Source organism: Megascapheus bottae, chromosome 14 (assembly GCF_031878675.1).
Source record: "Megascapheus bottae isolate mThoBot1 chromosome 14, mThoBot2.hap1, whole genome shotgun sequence".
In the NCBI taxonomy this organism is placed as follows: Eukaryota; Metazoa; Chordata; class Mammalia; order Rodentia; family Geomyidae; genus Megascapheus; species Megascapheus bottae.
The window spans coordinates 26,131,764-26,149,631 of record NC_143522.1 but is presented as its reverse complement, the minus strand read 5'-3'; the positions used below and the strand labels follow the sequence as shown (position 1 = coordinate 26,149,631).

Below are 17,868 nucleotides of genomic sequence, written 5' to 3'. Positions count from 1 at the left end.
CCCTAGGAGTTTCACTCAGCCCCAGTCAGGCCAATGAGAATGGATTAAGTGATGGTTCAGGAGGCTGTGTCACAATGGCCATCTGGGAGTGCTGGAATTCAGTATACTGGCATCCTCCGGCATTGCCAGGGCGCACATGGGACCCTGGGCACAAACTAGGTAGCAGAACCCCTAACCACCACCCCAGCTACAGCGCATGTGCTAGAACCCCGCATTGCCCTCCAAGGACTAAGTGCAGACACGTGGACTAAGATCCGGGACAGATGCCTATTCATTTTCACTTCAGCGTCGTTGCGATAAAATGTGGTGAAAGACAAGGCTGCCCTCTCCTTCCCAACACATGCTAACCTTCATATTACAAGGTCATGATAAAACAGTACTCCGTCCCTGGTGCATGGGACTGGCGGACTTGGCTGCTAGTGATAGAAATGTGACCACAGCAGGGCTGGGAGTTTGGCCTAGTGGTAGAGTGCTTGCCTAGCATGCATGAAGACCCGGGTTTGATTCCTCAGTTTGAAACAGAATTATGGTTGCAACAGGACAAGAGAATAGAATCTAGGAGTTCGAGGACCGCACTTGAGCAGCCAGTCATATCAGAAATGGATGAACAGGAGGGTGACAGTGGCCACTGAGGAAGAGAGGAAGTGGAAGTCAGCAGTACCACTTTACACATCTTAAATTCACAAAACAGAAGTGTTTCCGCACATGCCAAATTAGCACCCTGCTGAAGAACCTGCCATCTGGCTCTCCCTACGCCTTGAGGGTAAGGTGCTATGGCACCAGCTGGTGGCAGCAGACGTGACAAATGTGTCTGCTTGTCAGTGTGGTGAAAGGGAGCCACAGTTTGTGGGTTTTGTCCAGATAATCTTATACAGTTATTCATTTTTTAAATCTTTATTTTTTTTTTATTTTTGCCAGTCCTAGGGCATGAACTCAGGGCCTGAGCCCTGACCTTGGGCTTTTCCCTCAAGGCTAGCACTCTACTACTTGAGCCATAGCACCACTTCCGGCTTTCTTCTACGTGTGGTACCAAGGAATTGAACCCGGGTCTTTGTGCATGCTAGGCAAGCACTCTACCACTAGGCCAAACTCCCAGCCCACAATTATTCTTTTAAAAAAACAAAATAAAAAAAAAAAGTCTCCTGAGAAGGTGAGCATGCAGATCACATGTACTCCTGCACACCTAGTACTTAGAAGGCTGACACAGGAAGACAGTAGGTTCAAGGCCAGTCTGGGCTCCATGGCCCAGACTGAAAAACGATGAAACCAATCAAGCTTCTGAGGATCTACATGGTCAGAAGTTAAAACCTATTGTGAAGTATTGTGCAGGAAAAATAGTCTGATCTAATAAGTTGATGATAGTTTAAAAGAGAGCAGGGGAGATATGACAGAACAAAAGAGGTATATGTAAGGAAAGGTATATGTAAAAACTAAATGCAATATTTAGGTTCTGGATAGACCTTCTATGGAGAAATAACTGTAGAAAAACTCCTTTGAACATAGGATTCATATTTCTATGACCTGGAAATTAGATTATACTAATAACTAATTATGCACTTTGTGTAAATGGCAGATGTTTATGTCTTAAAAGTCATTATCAGAGACATTTTGATGGGCACAATGAAATTCATCTTATTCTCTTATATACTTGAAACAATAAAAATGTAAAGCTTCTTACAGCAGCTTCTCATCATGCCTCATTATCTATTGTACTTCAGTTCTGCCCTGGTTGCTTGCATCCCCAACATTTCTTGCACCTAAGTGCAGTCATATGACTAAGCTCTGGCCAATAAGATTCAAGTAAAGGTGATGGTCATGGTTTCTTCAGGTGAAATCATAACAGATGAGATCCAGTGGTCCTTGTTATCTTCCCACCTCCATGTCTGGGGTTAGACATGCTGGGAAAACAACCAAGGTACTCTTGAGCCCTCCATCGCTCTCTACCTTGAAGTTTATGCTTACTGCATATAAGTGAGACTGAAACATACTGCATGCCTCTTGTCTTATTTTAGAGCCAATTTTTATGGCTACAAGTGTTAAATTCAAAGCTGTTCATCAAACATTTCTTGCACAGGGCCTCTCCTGAATGTGTCTGGCCATCAGAAGCAATCTGTAAGCCTTACAGAAACAAACCAGGAGCCTTTGGCAATGGCTGGTTTAGGACTTTTTTTTTGCCAACTGATCCCTTAAATTATAGAAGTTGATATTGAGCATCTACTATGTGCCAAACTCTGTCCTGGGGCTGGAGAAAACAGATGAGTAAGGTCTTGGAGCAGTCATTTAATTTATAACAGACTGAAGACAGCAATTTCTGCATTGTTGATGGAAAAACAGCAGAGCTGCCTGAGTTCAAGGCTATATAGAATTTCCCATTTCCACATATTTCTGTTTTAGATTAATGAACAAACCAAAGGGGTGGAGTAAATATTCTAATTTTTAACTGCAGACACATAACAACACAACTTTTTTTTTTTTTGCCAGTCCTGGGCTTGAGCTCAGGGCCTGAGCACTGTCCTTGGACTTTCTCAAGGCTACAGCTCTACCACTCGAGCCTCAGCACCACTTCTGGCTTTTATCTATATGTGGTACTGAGGAATTGAACCCGGGTCTTCATGCATGCTAGGCAAGCACTTTAACCACTAGGCCAAACTCCCAGCCCCATAACACAAATATTTTAAAAGAAAATTTCACTAGTACTCACTTAACATACTGCTTTAGTTTTTGTTTGAGTCCTTTTCTATATGTATGTACAGTATTATAAAATCTAAACAGAGAACAGTTGTAAGACTGTATTCTAAAGTCAATCCCTCACTTCACTTGAGCATTTTTCACTATATATATACTGCTTATGTATTTTAATGTTTATATAATATTACACTATTCTACTATTTTGTTTAGTCATTTGATGTTTATTAATTAGGTTTTTGTTTTTTCCTACCAGTCCCAAGGCTTAAAACCAGGGCCTGGGCACTGTCCTTGAGCTTTTTTGCTCAAGGTTAGCACTGGACCATTTGAGCCTCAGATCTACTTCCAGCCTTTTGATGGTTAATTGGAGATTAAAATGCCATAGACTTTCCTGTTGGGTTGGCATCAAACCACAATCCTCAGATCTCAACCTCCTGAATAGCTAAGATTACATGTATGAACCATAGGTGCCCTGCTACTCTTTTGGTTTTAAAACTTTTTATAAAAAAATTCCACAGAAACAATTTTATGAATCTATTTTTGGCTTACTTCTTAAAAACACAGGAATATGGGGCTGGGAGTTTGGCCTAGTGATTAAAGTGCTTGCCTAGCATGCATGAAGACCCGGGTTCGATTCCTCGGTACCACATACATAGAAAAAAGCCGGAAGTGGTGCTGAGGCTCAAATGGTAGAGTATTATTCTTAAGAAAATCCAAGGACAGGAGCCGGGAGTTTGGCCTAGTGGTTAAAGTGCTTGCCTAGCATGCATGGAGACCCGGGTTCGATTCCTCGGTACCACATACATAGAATAAAAGCTGGAAGTGGTGCTGTGGCTCAAGCAGTAAAGCTCTAGCCTTGAGAAAGCCCAAGAACAGTGCTCAGGCCCTGAGTTGAAGGCCCAGAACTGGCAAAAAAAAAAAAAAATCAGAAAAAGGAGGTAATCTACATTGCCTAGAACCACGATCACTGCAATGGTGACTCTCAGTAATAAGTGAGGCATGGACTTTAGCCAAGTGCTGCAGAGGGGAGAAGGGAGATGGCTGACCCATGTTTCTAGGCAATGATAACCAGGTGAAGCCTCCCTGGAGGACCAGGCTGTTCATTCATGTGGGGTGTGTCTAGCACAGGCTAGATCATGTTCTGAACTGGGAGAACCCTCAACTATTCCCTAGTAGACAAATACAGAGGTCATTCAATGAAAACCAGCCCCTGTGGGAAGGGCTAGAATGAAAGTATCTGCAATGTGCCCTGGAAGTTGTGGGAAGGAAGAGTTCTGTCTTGATAGAGAGGAGGGCACCAGACATTAGGTGGCAGAATGGAGCAACCTCACAAAGGAGGGGGTGGTTGAGATATCCAGGGCACAGAAACAGAAGAAGGGCATCTTGGACTAACATGAATCATGGCACAGAGATAGAAAATCATATCACAGGTTTAGAAAATGATTGGCCTAGTTTGTCTAAAGCCTAGTAAGGTGTCAAGGCAAGAGTTTACAAAAGTAGAGACAGATTTCCTTTTTTTTTTTTTGCCGGTTGTGGGGCTTGAACTCAGGGCCTGAGCACTGTCCTTGGACTTTCCTCAAGGCTAGAGCCCTACACTTGTGCCACAGCACCACTTGCAGCTTTTTTCTATGTATGTAGTGCTGAGGAATCGAACCTGGGTCTTAGTGCATGCTAAGCAAGCACTGTACCACTAGGCCAAATTCCCGGCCCCAGCGACAGATTTCAATACACTCTGAACTCTAGGACAAAAAGTCTGTATACATCAGGGAGTCAGTCATTCAGAGCTTTTAAGTAGGGCAGAGGCAAATAAGAATTACCAGAAAGCAAAGTGGAGGGTGGGTTTAGCAGGCTTGCAGATGTTGGTTAGGATGTGTAGAGCTCAAAGCAGTGATAGTTTCCAGAAGAGGAAACAACCGCACAGGGTAGTTCATCTATTGCATACAGAGCTCTGGACCTCTAGATGTACCTTTAACAAGCCAGGACATTTGAGAGGAGTGCTGATAAATGGCACATAGAACACAAATGCTCTGCTCACATCAGCTATCATGACTGCTATTATAATTAGCACTATGAATATTGTGCAGGTCAGGAACGTTTACCTACCAAGGACCATTTCTGTATTTATAACATCATTCACCAACCATACAAAACCACTACCACAGGCAGATGGTGAGAGAAAACAAAGACCTAAATAAATGGATATTCCACCTTCATGGTACAAAAACGTTAGTTCTCGGTCTGAAGTTACTTGTTCTTGAGTATCCCATTATAATGCCACTTCATTGTGTGGCATGTGACAAGCAGATCTGTGGCGAGACAAGTCCTTGAATCCAAGCATACATTTATGTGGCCAAGTTGGTTTCCAAGGCCCTCTCCAGATCCCACCATGATTTTTGTATATTTGTGCCCAGAACTAGACCTACAAATTCCTTAATTTTTTTTTTTTGTTGTTGTTGGCTGGTTGCTAATGCTTGAACTCTGGGCCTGGGCACTGTCCCTGAGCTCTTTAGCTCAAGGCTACCCCCCTATCCTTGAGCCAAGCCTCATTTCTTGTTTTCTGAAGATTAATTGGAGATAAAAAGTCTTGGGTCCTTTTATGCCTGGGCTGGCTTTGAGCCTTGATCCTCAGATTGAGCCTCCAGAGTAGCTAGGATTACAGGTGTGAGCCACTGTACCCTGATGGTTAATTTTGATTATTTGAGTAAAGTGGTGATATCTGCTGGCTTTCTTTTTTTATCAAGTTCTCAAGTTTTCAAAATAATTTCGTGCGCAGAAGCTTTTCTAGGATGCTTGATCTTATTCCTTGTTCAACTTTTTTCCTATTAAAAGAAGTCAATTTTTTATGATCTTTAAGTAGTTGTGCAAAGGGGTTTTAACATGTCAGTTTCTGAATAAAATGCATCTTGATCAATGTAATCCCTTCCACCTTTCTCCTCCATCTCACAAACACTGATATTTGTTGTTGGATGATTACCAAATGGTGATTTTTATTATTTTATTACTCTTATTAAAATTACAAACATATTCTATTCTAAGGACTAGCTTTTTCTTCCTACTTTTTTCTTCTGGTCCTGGATTTGAACTCAGGGTATAGGCACTGAGTCTGAGCTTCTTTTGCTCATGGTTAGTGCTCTATCACTTGAATCATACTCCACTTCCAGCTTTTTTTGGTAGTTTGCTGGAGATAAAAGTCTCACTTTCCTGTGTATGCCGGCTTTAAACTTTGATCCTCAGATCTCAACCTCCTGAGAAACAAGGATTACAGGTGAACTACCAGTGCTTGGCTATTTATTTTTTATGTCAATATAGACTCATATATTTCTAAGAGAAAATGGAAATTAGCTCAAGGAAAACGCATCACAGTATTGTGATCCAAACAATGCATGAAACTCTCTTACAAGATTTTTATACGTCCAGAGTTAAAACAAATCAGTAGCTGGAGCTGAGGCAGATACACTGTTGGAATAGAGTCTCAAAGTGAAATATCCAATGCATGCGTAATGAAGGAGAAACTCTGTAGAAGTCTGCAAAAAATAATTTGTAACCATGCCTCTTTCTGTACACTGAATTAATTTGGAATGCGAAATTTCAACAAGTTTCAAAAAATGGTAAGACTGAAAGTCCACATTACTCTTAATAGAGAATTGGAAAATTATGGTACATCCTTACAATAAAATGAGCACTGTCTTTGAACTTTCCCAAGGCTAGAGCTCTACCACTTTAGCCTCGGCAGCAGTTCCAGCTTTTTCTATGTATGTGGTACCAAGGAATTGAACCCCAGGCCTTCATGCATGTTAGGCAAGCACTCTACCACTAGGCCAAATTCCCGGCCCGGGATTCAAGCTTTGACTGGTCCTAAATCATAAAGAAACTTAGGGTTGCTTCTTGGGGGATCCAATGACTGATTATATGCACATATTAACCACTATAATGCTCATACATTTTATACATTTTACTTTTTGCCTTTTTTGTGAATATGGTAGGTTCATAAAATGCTATGCTATGCAAATGCTGCCAGTATTTCTGAGGATTTATGCTCACATAAATGTGATTATTGCCTATTTTCTTGTGTACCATGGCCTTTGAAGTATTCCTGTGTTATGTTTATAAATTCCCTTTAAAAAGTAAATAAATACCTCAGGCATGGTGGCTCACACCTGTAATCCTAGCTACTCAGGAGGCTGAGATCAGAGGATCATGGTTCAAGCCAGCCCAGGCAATACAAAGACATGAGACTCTTATTTCCAATTAATCACTAGAAAACAAGAAGTGGGGCATGGCTCAAGAGTAGGGCAGTAGCCTGAGCTGAAGAGCTCATGGACAGTGCCCAGGCCAGAATTCAAGGCCCATGAGCCCCTCCCCCTAAAATAAATAAATGCCTTTATGTTTTAAAAAATTATCCTTCCCCAAATTATATTTCTGAGATTTTGATCTTTTGGGATTTTTAGACATTATGTAATTTTACTCTTTTGTCATCTCAACATTCAGGATTATGGCATTAGCAATTGTGTCTTTTGGGATGATGACTGAAACTATTTTTTATATCCTTTATTTATATTTACATGCTATTACTTGAAAGTTACCAATGAAGATTGGATAAACCTACAGAATAAAGAACCTTAATTCTTGATTGTGGAATGACAAGGCGAAGGGCTGAGTTTTATCTGTTTATGCATTCTCACTGCCAGTGTACTCTAATGCACCCCACTCTTTATGAGCACCACTCTGATCATAAAAGAATCATTACCAAAGACCCTTTATATATTCACTGAGAGCTACTGCCTACCCATGTGTTGGGAGCCAAGTGCAGGGTTAGGCTGGCCCATGAATCTGCATCACTGAGTAAGATAACCACACAAAGAAATGAGCTGTCCTGTATGACACCATGCCTATGAATTTTGAGCTGTATCATCGGTATTGTGAATCACTTTCTGCAGAGACTTGATTACCATTGGGTATGACTGTGTTATTGCTTTATCCCTCTCTGCTGAGACCTCTAGTGACAGTAAACACATGGACCATCCCGCTCTGCCCACCTTTGTGCTGCTAGGCTCCTGCACCCTATATCAGCTGAATGGACTTCCTCAATAAACGAGTTCCTGCCTGGGTCTCCCTGACATGTCTGATTTCCTCTGGCGAGGGAGGGCACGCAGGTGGGTCAGTGGGCCCTCTCCTTTCTCAGCTTGTCCTGGTCAGGGTGTGTTCCCTCTATCCCTCCTGCGGGTTAGGAGGGACCGAGGACTAAAAACCCCAACACCTGTATTTCATCTACAAGCCACACATCCAGAGTATTTTCATTCTTTCCTACTTAATTTTTGCCAGTCCTGGAGATTGAACTCTGGGCCCTGGAGCCGTCCTTAACGCCTCTTTGTGCTTAAGGCTAGCATCCTACCACTGCAGCCACAGCCACACGTCTGGCTTTTCCTGAGTTTCTTGGAGATAACAGTCTCAAGGACTTTCCTGCCTGGACTGGCTTCCAACCGTGAGCCTCAGATCTCAGTCTCCCCAGTAGGTAGGATTACATGCGTGAGCCACGGGCTCCGGCTTCTTTCCTATTTTATTTAGCTCATGATGGATCTACTTAGATGAACCTTATCATATATTATGATAAATCTATGACCAAAATTCACACACATCAACTCCCAGGTCAGATTGGAGCTCAAACCTCAGTTTATTAGCCGCTGCAGTTTTCCAAGTTGTCCAGTTTAAAGACGGTGGTCTAGGGGACCCCCGGCGGGCCTGCCCGTCCACTGGTAGGTAATATGCCAGCCACAGGATGCTGACAGTCTTCAAGTATTCACTTGGGCAAAAGAAAAGAAAACGAATGTACCTAGGATTGATCCCAGTATATGGAAAACTTCAACTTCCAGCCTTGGGAAGCGATCGTCAGGGGGGTATTTTGCCTTCCCTGGAAGAAAAAAACAAATAATAATAATAATAATAAGAAGAAGAAGAAGAAGAAGAAGAAGAAGAAGAAGAAAAAGAAGAAGAAGAAGAAGAAGAAGAAGAAAGCAAGCCAGCAAACAAGCGCCCCTGAGAGCTGACTTTCCCGGGCCGACGCCAGCACCTGTTCCCGTCCTTCACCGCTCAGCTCCCTCTGGAAGAGACGCCTGTGTTTTGGGATAAGTCAAGGCGGGCTGCCTTGCGCCCGCCACTTCCCATCCACAAGGCCGCGGCGGCCGGGTTTCCCCCGGCACGGCCAGGCCGCGGCGGCCGGGTCCCCCCCACCCCACCCCGGGTCGGCCAGGCCGCAGTTCCGCTCTCCTGCCCCGGTTCTCGCCTCCCCGCGGGCGCAGGGCCGGCGCGGCGAGCGCGGGAGACGCGAGAGGCAACGCAGGGCCCAACTCTTCGGAGAACGATTACAGCCAAGGCTGGGTGCCAGCGGGTAACGTCACGGCTGCGGGCGAGCTCAAGGGCCGGTAGAGAAGGCCCGGCCCAGCCGGCGCCGCCGCCAGGACGCCGGGTCGCGCGAGCCGCGGCGTCTCCGCGCTGGGCCGCAAACGCCGCCTCGGCCTCCGGCCCACGCCTGCTGTGTCCCGGCTCCTCAGTGGCCAGCGTCCCGGGTTTAACCTTTCACCGCGGCGCGCTGTCCAATCGCAGGCCCGCTCTCATGCGGCCGCGGGGCGAGCGGAGCGTCGGGGCGCGGAGCCGGGTTGGCGGCTCGGTGGGATTCTCCAAGCGCGTGTGCGCCGTCGCCGCGGGCCGAGCGCGGGCTGCGGGCGAGCCGGGCGCTGCGCAGTCTCCGCAGGCGCCGGCGGGAGGGGTCGAGGCGCGGCGCGGCGCGGCGCGGGCTGCTCCCGGGGCCCAGGTGAATGGAGTAACCTGACAGCGGGAGCGTGGCGACGACGAGCGGCAGGAAATGGCGGCGGCGGCGGCGGCGCCGGGCGGCACCGGGAGGCCTGGGCTGTGACGCGCGCGCCGGAGCGGGGTCCGGATGGTTCTGGAAGGCCCGCGGCGCCCGTGCTGCAGGTGAGGCGGCTTCCCCGCGGGGCCGGCTTTGTGTCCGAGGCCGGGGCGGCTCCGCCTCCGGCGAGGCCCGCGTGGGCGCCCGGGGTCGGGCTGCGCGGGGCCCGCCGCAGGCCGCGACGCCGACTCGGGACCGGCGGAGCCCCGGAGCCCTGGAGGGCGGGCGGCTCGGCCTGCGGGCCCGGGCAGCGCCGCGCGGCCTGCGGACCGGGGCCGCTCGATTCCGCCGTTCCGGGCGCGGGCGCCGGTGCTCCTCGCAGGGAGGGAGGACCGCGTCCGCACCGCCACCCCGCCCGGACCGGACCCGGTGTTTGACAGATGGGGCTCTGGCGCACGGACACCCGGCGCGTGCGCGCCGGACCGGAGTCCCCAGAGCCGCGGTGTGGGCCTGCCCTGGACCCGGTGGACGCCGATGGAAGGCCGAGGCGGGCGCGGGGCAGGCGGCGCGGCGCTCGTCTCGGGTCCCCTCCGTGGAAGAACCGTGTGTTTCCTGGCAGGTGACCAGATCTGGCCCCCCGGGGGGGGGGCGGTTGGCCGAGGCCATCTTTTGCCCCCTCCCCTCGGATGTTTTTGTGCTGGGACCTTGCAAAAAAGGAACCTTTCCCAAGCTTTTAAATGTGTGTGGGGGGGAGGTGGGAAAAATCAGTGCGTTTGGGTTAGCGCGCCGGAAGAATGTGGACCGTCCAGCCAGGAAGAGCCGCGCTGGGGATGTTGCCTGCAGGACAGAACTTGTATCTTGAAGGTCTGCAAAATATTGGATGAATTGATGACCCCCCCACACACACTCCGGTCCCCCTTTCTGTGGGGTTCAAGGAGTAAGTTACTGTCAGACGCGACAAGTCTTGTTCTCCCAAGTGGTCAGACTTTGAAAACCTTCATCTGATTAGAAAGTGTGGCTGAATCTTTACAGTTCTGATTGGTAGTTGTCCCTGGTAGCTTGTTTTCAGGTGCAGGAGACAATGGAAGAGCGCTCAAGAGTTTGGGCAGCTTGGAAAAAAAAAGGTTTCAGAAAATGCAGCTTTTTTGGGGGGGGGGGAAGCAATGCTAGGGTTTGAACTCAGAACCTCTTGCTTGCTAGTCAGGTGGCCTAACACTTAAGCCATTCTCCACCCCTCCCACCCTAATGTGCTCTAAAACAAGGGTTAAGTAAGCTAGAAATGTATTAACATAAATATTAAGTCTTCTGAGTAAAAATACCTACCTTAACCAAGAGCTCACATAATTTATTGAAAGATGAATTCTCCTAACAAATAGTAACTTTTGACATTATTAATCTTTGAAAACTGGGTTCTGGAATAATCAGTCTGTTTGGCTTCCTGTGGCACTCTGTATTTTATAGATATTATATATGTATATATATATATGTCCACATATATCCACATATTCTTTTAAACTTCGCTTAGAGTACATTATGCAAAACTCAATAACAACATTGCTTTTAATGTGGTTGCCAGGTAATGCTAAGTTTATAGATTTCCTTGTGGAACTGACGTGTTTTAGGAAAAACCGAGGTAGTCCATTTTAATTTGGGGTCAGGAGACTTGTTCTTGACATGATTTTAGTAAGGATTTCTTTCCCATGTCACCATCATTGCTGCAGGTCAGGTCTTAGGAGTGCGCCCATGGCTCTGCATGTTGGTTCTGTGTGTTATCTGTACAGATAGGCAGTTCTGCTGCTGATTTTTTATTGACATTTTCTTTAGAAGACATTTAGTGGCTCACAATTCTTACTTAGTAGTGACATTGTGGCATTATGTGATAGGTGGTACTTGCAGTGGAGTGTAAATTTCTAGGGAGTGTAACACCGCATGAGGATGTTTTATTCTCTACTTGTTTCATTTGGGGGAGCAGGTATTGGTAGACAGTCTCTCTGTGATCTTAACATGCTCACCTGAGCAGAGAGACAAGAGAAACAGTAAGTGCCTCATTACTGTATACTAAGACATGTCAGGCCCTTTATATCCATTCTTACTCCATGGCCTCCTAAATGTGACAAAGCGGTCATGGCCCTGAGTCCGGAATGTGGCAGAGCCACACTGAAGCATGGCTTGATCTCAGAGTCTTCTGGCACAGTCTGTGCACTGTGGACATCCCAGGGGAAAACCTATGCAGTGTTCAAGTGTTCAGTTTCTGGGAAGTGAGTGAAGCTCTGTCTACCCTCAGGTGTTCTCTTCGAGGTGGCTTATCTGAATACTTCACAACCTCTCTCATTCTCGCTCTCTCGCTCTCTCGCTCTCTCGCTCTCTCGCTCTCTCGCTCTCTCTCGGCCAGTCCTGGGCCTTGAACTCAGGCACTGTCCTTGGGCATTCTCAAGGCTAGTGCTCTACCCCTTGAGCCACAGCACCACTTCTGGCCTTTCTGTGTATGTGTTACCGAGGAATCAAATGCAGGGCTTTATGGATGCTGGGCAAGCACTCTACACTAGGCCATGCTCCTGGCCCCTACATTTATTATTTTTTTTAATATAGTAAGTATACATGATAACTTTAGCCATTTTAAGCTACAATACAATCCACTTAATATTAAGTAATTTCACATCCTTTTTCTTCTTCCCTAATTAAAAGTTTACCCATTAACATTAAGCTCCTCTCTCACTGTGCTCCACCCTATGCAACTTCTATTTTGTTTCTCTTCTCTATGAATCTTACTGCTCTAGCATTGTCCTTTTCAGTTCAACTTGCCTTCAGGGTTCATTAATTCATAGCATGTTACGTTCCTTCTTTTGAAGACTGAGTGATATTCCCATCTGATCCCTAATGTAGAATGACTTAATTTTTAGCAGTATAGAATTCAGATTTGGATCCTTCAGATATGATCCTTTCCTGGCCTGCCACTGTGAGGAATGATAAGTCCTAGGTCAGTCACATGATCACAAGGGCCTACAAACCAAACTGCAGCATATACTTACTTGCTAAGCCAGGGAGTTTGGTAGGATAGGTTTATCACATGAGTTTCTTGACTCCTGACCTGGTGGAGATGGAGGAGTTTCTGTAGGTGCCTTTTCTGTTCATCATTCATACGTCAGTGGCCACTTGACCTTTCTCTTGACTGCTGTGGGAGGGTGGGTACTGGGAACATAGATACACAATGTCCATTCAAGTCCCTGCTTCTCTTCTTGATAGACCCCAAAGTGGTCAGATTGTGTCTTGATCATCAAAACACTAGACTCAGGACTTATACTGCACTGTAAGTTTTCTCAAGATTCTTCTGACTTTAATGCTACCAACAGTTCCTGTGTGTTAATAAAAGACTAAAGCCCTTTTGAAAACTAGGAATTTCTCTTAAAAAGTGGTCCTGGTTTCAATCACATGTCTTGCTCTGTATATGACTGAATTCATCCAATCTAGCAAACATAGAGTGATATGCTCTGATGAATGCCAGAGGAAGGAACTGGTGAGGTCTCTCTTTAACATTTTTTTAATAGAAAGTTGGAGCTACATGATTTATTTTACCTTTTCCTCTGCTTTATTGGGCAGTCTAGACTTTAGCTCCTCTTACATGCCATATGTATACTATTCTAGCTGTGACAGACAGGGTTCTCTGCAGGCCTTCTCAAGCACAGTGTAATCTTCCTTAATATTCTCCCTTCTGAGCCTGTGGGATTGGACCTTTTCATCCTTATTTTCTGATTCATTGATATTCACCAAACCCAATTTTCACTTCTTAATAATTTCTGGCAGGAATCTCTCTGCAGAGACAACTATTTAATACTTTATAACTTGCTCTTTAGAAGACCACAAAAATACCACTGAAGCAGGGTTAAGTGGCTCATGCCTGTAATCCTAGCTACTCAGGAGGCTGAGATCTGAGGATCACGGTTCAAAGCCAGCTGGGACACAAAAGGACCTGAGACTCTTATCTCTAATTAATCTCTAGAAAACGAGAAGTGGGGCTTGGCTCGAGGGTAGGGCGGTAGCTTTGAGCTAAAGAGCTCAGGGACAGTGCCCAGGCCGAGTTCAAGCTCCATGACCCACCAAAAACAAAACAAAACAAAAACAAAACCAACAATACCAGTGAAGCCGGTGTGGTGGCATACACCTGTAATCTTAGCTACTCAAGAGGCTGAGATCACAGTTCAAAGCCTGCCCAGGCACTAAAGTCCAAGAGACTCTTATCTTCAATTAACCACTAGAAAAAATGGGAAGTGGCACTGAGGCACTAGAGATAGGGTGGTAGCCTTGAGCTAAAGAGCCCAGGGACAAAGCTCAGACCCACAATTCAAGCCCCACAGCCTGCCCCCCCCCAAAAAAAAAATTGCTAGTGAAGATTCGTGACCTGTGGTGTGGAAGTAGAGAATTTAATAAGGAGCTTAGGGCAAGAATAACTTAGGACCCACATGTAATTAAACTTCCTTTTGTTTTAATTTGCTAAAGTGAAAGAGGAAATAAGACTAATTCTAATTGGCATTGATTAATGAGAGGAAGTGTGCCAATTAAGAGGAGACATTTCTTTGTTAAGAAGATTAATTAATGTATGCTTAAAATAACAGCAATGTGGAGAATGTATGATCATCTTGTAGATGCCAGAAATACTTTTCACATGCAGTTGTGGAGAACCTGGATAAAAGCTTCAGACATAATGAAAAAGCATAATGAGGTAGCTGTACTTGGTTCGAGTGGAGTGGAATGAGTTTGTCTTTCAAGTGGCCTATGAGAAGAAATACTTGAGCAAAACTTCAGCTTTGGTTTTAGTCCATAGTGGGGAGGGTATGGCAAAGCAGCCCAGCTCTCATTGTTGGGGTTTACGGGGAGAGGGATCATGAACCACAAGTAGGCACTACTCAGCCAGGCTTTGATGCCAGAATAACCATCTATCCGGCAGTGAACTGAATAGAGAGTATGGGTTCTTTCTGGTAATGGCTGTCTGTTGGTCTAAATAGCCGGACTGCTAGGTGGGTCTGGTAACACTATAAACCAGGGAAGACAGAGAGAAGACATTACTTTTGAGGTGTAGCAAATGAAATGGAAGATTGGGGATCATGTAAGAAAGATATTGTTAAATCCCAAGTACAGAACAGCTTTCCCATTTACCTAAAATTGTTGGTACTCAGCTAACCACCACTTACACACTATTAGAGTCTATGCCACAAAACATTGTCTGAGAATGTCAGCATGACTGTTACCAGAAATAAAATGTGACAGGCTCAAGTTGGGCCTCAGGGTTCTGGGTTTTGAGGTTTACAGTGACATTAGTGCTCCTGGCTGGAGTAGGAGAAGAATGAGAATAAAGCGTTCCTGCGTATCCACTGTCAGGACAGTGCCTGGCTTACTGGCAGTGCCTAATTACATTAGTTATCTTTATAATACTTTTTGAAGCTTTTGGAGCCTAACACAGTTGTGTAGAATAAAATTGTGCTTGCATATTATCACTTTTAGAAAGAGTATTGCTACTCTAAGTTGCCACTTGCTCTTTCTCCATCTGGAATATATATGTGACTGCATAGAAATGTTATAAATAAAGAGGTGGTAAGAATCACGAGCCACAGTGGTTGTAACAATTGGAGAGTTATTGGAATTGTAGACTTTTTGTTGTTTATGTGGCCCAGCTCCATTTTTTTTTTCTTCTGTGAGTCCTGGTGCTTCACCTCAGAGGTTGGGTGCTGTCTGTGAGCCATCACTGTCCCTGAGGGGTAGACTAGGGCTCTACCACTGAGTCACAGCACCATTTTTGACCTTTTGGTAGTTAATTGGAGATAAGAGTCTCACAGCCTTTCCTACCCTGACTGGCTTTGAACCATGACCCTCAGATCTCTGCCTCTTGAGTAGCTAGGATTACAGGTAGGAGTCACTCGCTTCTGGCTGTTGATTTCTTGACAGCTTAAATATATTATAAAAGCAAATATGTTAGGCCGGGAGTTTGGCCTAGTGGTAGAGTGCTTGCCTAGCAAAACAGAGGTTTGATTCCTCAGTACCATATACATAAAAAAAAGCTGGAAGTGGTGCTGAGGCTCAAGTGGTAGCACTCTAGTCTTGAGAAAGCCCAAGGGCAGTGCTCAGACCCTGAGTTCAAGGCTCAGGACTGGCAAAAAAAAAAAAAAAGCAAATGTGTTTACAAACATATTTGAAAAAAGTTCTCTTATGATTAGAAAATAAATCAGTTAATTCATCTAGAATGTTGGGAAATGCTATGTTTGACTCATAACAAGAAAGATTTTAGCTTAAAAATTGCCTTTTGGGCCAGGCACAGTAGCTCACACCTGTAATCCTAGCTACTCAGGAGACAGATCTGAGGATCAAGGTTCAAAGCCAGCCCGGGCACAAAAGAACCTGAGACTCTTTATCTCCAATTAGCCTCTAGAAAATGGGGCTTGGCTCAAGAGTAGGGCAGTAGCCTTGAGCTGAAGATGTTAGGGACAAGGCCCAGGCCTAGGGGTAGGGCGGTAGCCTTGAACTGAAGAGCTCAAGGACAGCACCCAGTCAGAGTTCAAGCCCCATGACCCACCAAAAAAAAAAATGCCTTTTGGGGCCTAGGGATGTAGTTTAGTGGTAGATCTTTGCCTAACTATGGTTTTGATCCTAGCACCGTAAAATATATAAATTCCAGATAATCCAGAGGTAGAAGTCATTGATAGAACTGAACCAACAGCAAAAAATAAGCCATGATTAAGACTTCTGTGTTCAAGTTGGGCTTGGTTGTGTCCATTGATAATCATAGCACTTAGGAGGCTGAAGCTGGTCAGTAGTTCAAGACCAATTTAGGTTATATAATGAGACACTGACTTGTCTCTCCCCCTGAAAAAAAGCCTATGTTTTATTTTAGTTTGAACTTACTGAATTCAATTTTATGTTCAAGGACAACTTACCTTGGACTGTTCTAGACTTTTTTTTTCATGCTCTTTAAATCTATGTATTTATTTATTTTAGACTTGGTTTTAATTTTTTCAGAAGTATAATAAAAAAGTCATATGTATACATATATACATATATATACACACACATATATACATGTGTGTATGTGTATATATATATATATATATGCCAGTCTTGGGGCATGAACCCAGGGCCTGGGCACTGTCTTTGGGCTTTCTCAAGGCTAGAGCTTTGCTACTTGAGCCACAGCATCATGTCCAGCATTTTTTGGGGGGGGGGCAGTCCTGGGTTTGAGCTCAGGGCCTGAGCACTGTCCTTGGATTTTCTCAAGGCTAGAGCTCTACTACTTGAGTCTCAGCACCACTCCCAGCTTTTTTCCATGTATGTGGTACCAAGGAACTGAACCCAGATCTTCCTGCATGCTAGGCAAGCATTCTACCACTAGCCCAAATTCCTGGCCCAGTCAGTAATTTCTGGAGTGTCTATAGAATTCAGGGACACCTCTGTTTCATGCACAGAAAGTAGTCTGAATATGGAAAATAGTGAGCAAGGTGGGGTCCTATGATGTTCTGGGCAGACAGTGTGGGATGAGACCCACATTGCCTGGGTTGATCAGATCTGGAAGCAACAAGTGAATTTTCTGTCTCCAGCCCTAGTTTGCTAGCTTATGAGAATCTGGCAGAATCCTTTAAAACTTTCCGTCTTCTCAGTATGGCAAAAGAAAAGGAATTCACTGAGAAACCCATGGGTAGGCATCTCAGATTGACATTTTACATGTTTATTATATTTTGTGTATACCACTCTACTGCTACTACCTATTTTTCAGAATTATGCCTATTGTGTATCTACACATTAAAAGGGAGACTAAAAAGGAAACCTTAAATTCTCATTCTTCATTTATGTGTTATATAATACTCTCAAGTAATCCTAGACCAGTCAGCATTAGAATACTATAAGGACAAGGCAGAATTCTCTGGATAAAAATAACAACAACCTAAGGTGGTAACGAAGTGCCATGTGGAAAGAGAAGTAACACTGAGCTGGATTTCAAGCAGTGGGAATGTCTTACCAATAGAACTAACAGGACTGATTCTTTATTGCTATGTATCATGAGCACTTTAGATTCCAACCCTCATGGATAAAATATGTGAAGACACTGCAGAACAGCACTTTCCTTGGCCATATGTTTATAAGACAGAATTTCCACTGACATATGACAGGCCTCTGAAGGAGAGTTTACGAAGTTTATGTAAACCCCTAGCTTTCTGTTGCAGAACATCTGATGCTTCTAGGACCTTTTGAGACTATACTTGGGCTAAGAACTGGGACGTAAGTGATTTTCTTAAGTGCTCTTTAGAAATGTGTATGAGTTTGCAATACAGATAAATACACAAAAAGAGTAACATACT

General features: G+C 44.8%; 1 protein-coding gene across 3 annotated transcripts in view; it reads left to right on the top strand.

Moving 5' to 3' along the window:
* The first annotated feature begins 9,334 nt into the window (after window positions 1–9,334).
* Window positions 9,335–17,868, top strand: part of Dicer1 (dicer 1, ribonuclease III) — a 67,075-nt gene continuing 58,541 nt past the window's right edge. For 2 of the 3 annotated variants that reach the window (XM_090344771.1, XM_090344769.1), the window contains exon 1: window positions 9,336–9,654. The gene's annotated coding sequence lies outside the window, so the exon portion shown is untranslated. Of the gene's footprint in view, window positions 9,655–17,868 lie in introns of all 3 variants that reach the window. The other variant, XM_090344772.1, reaches the window with a different exon arrangement.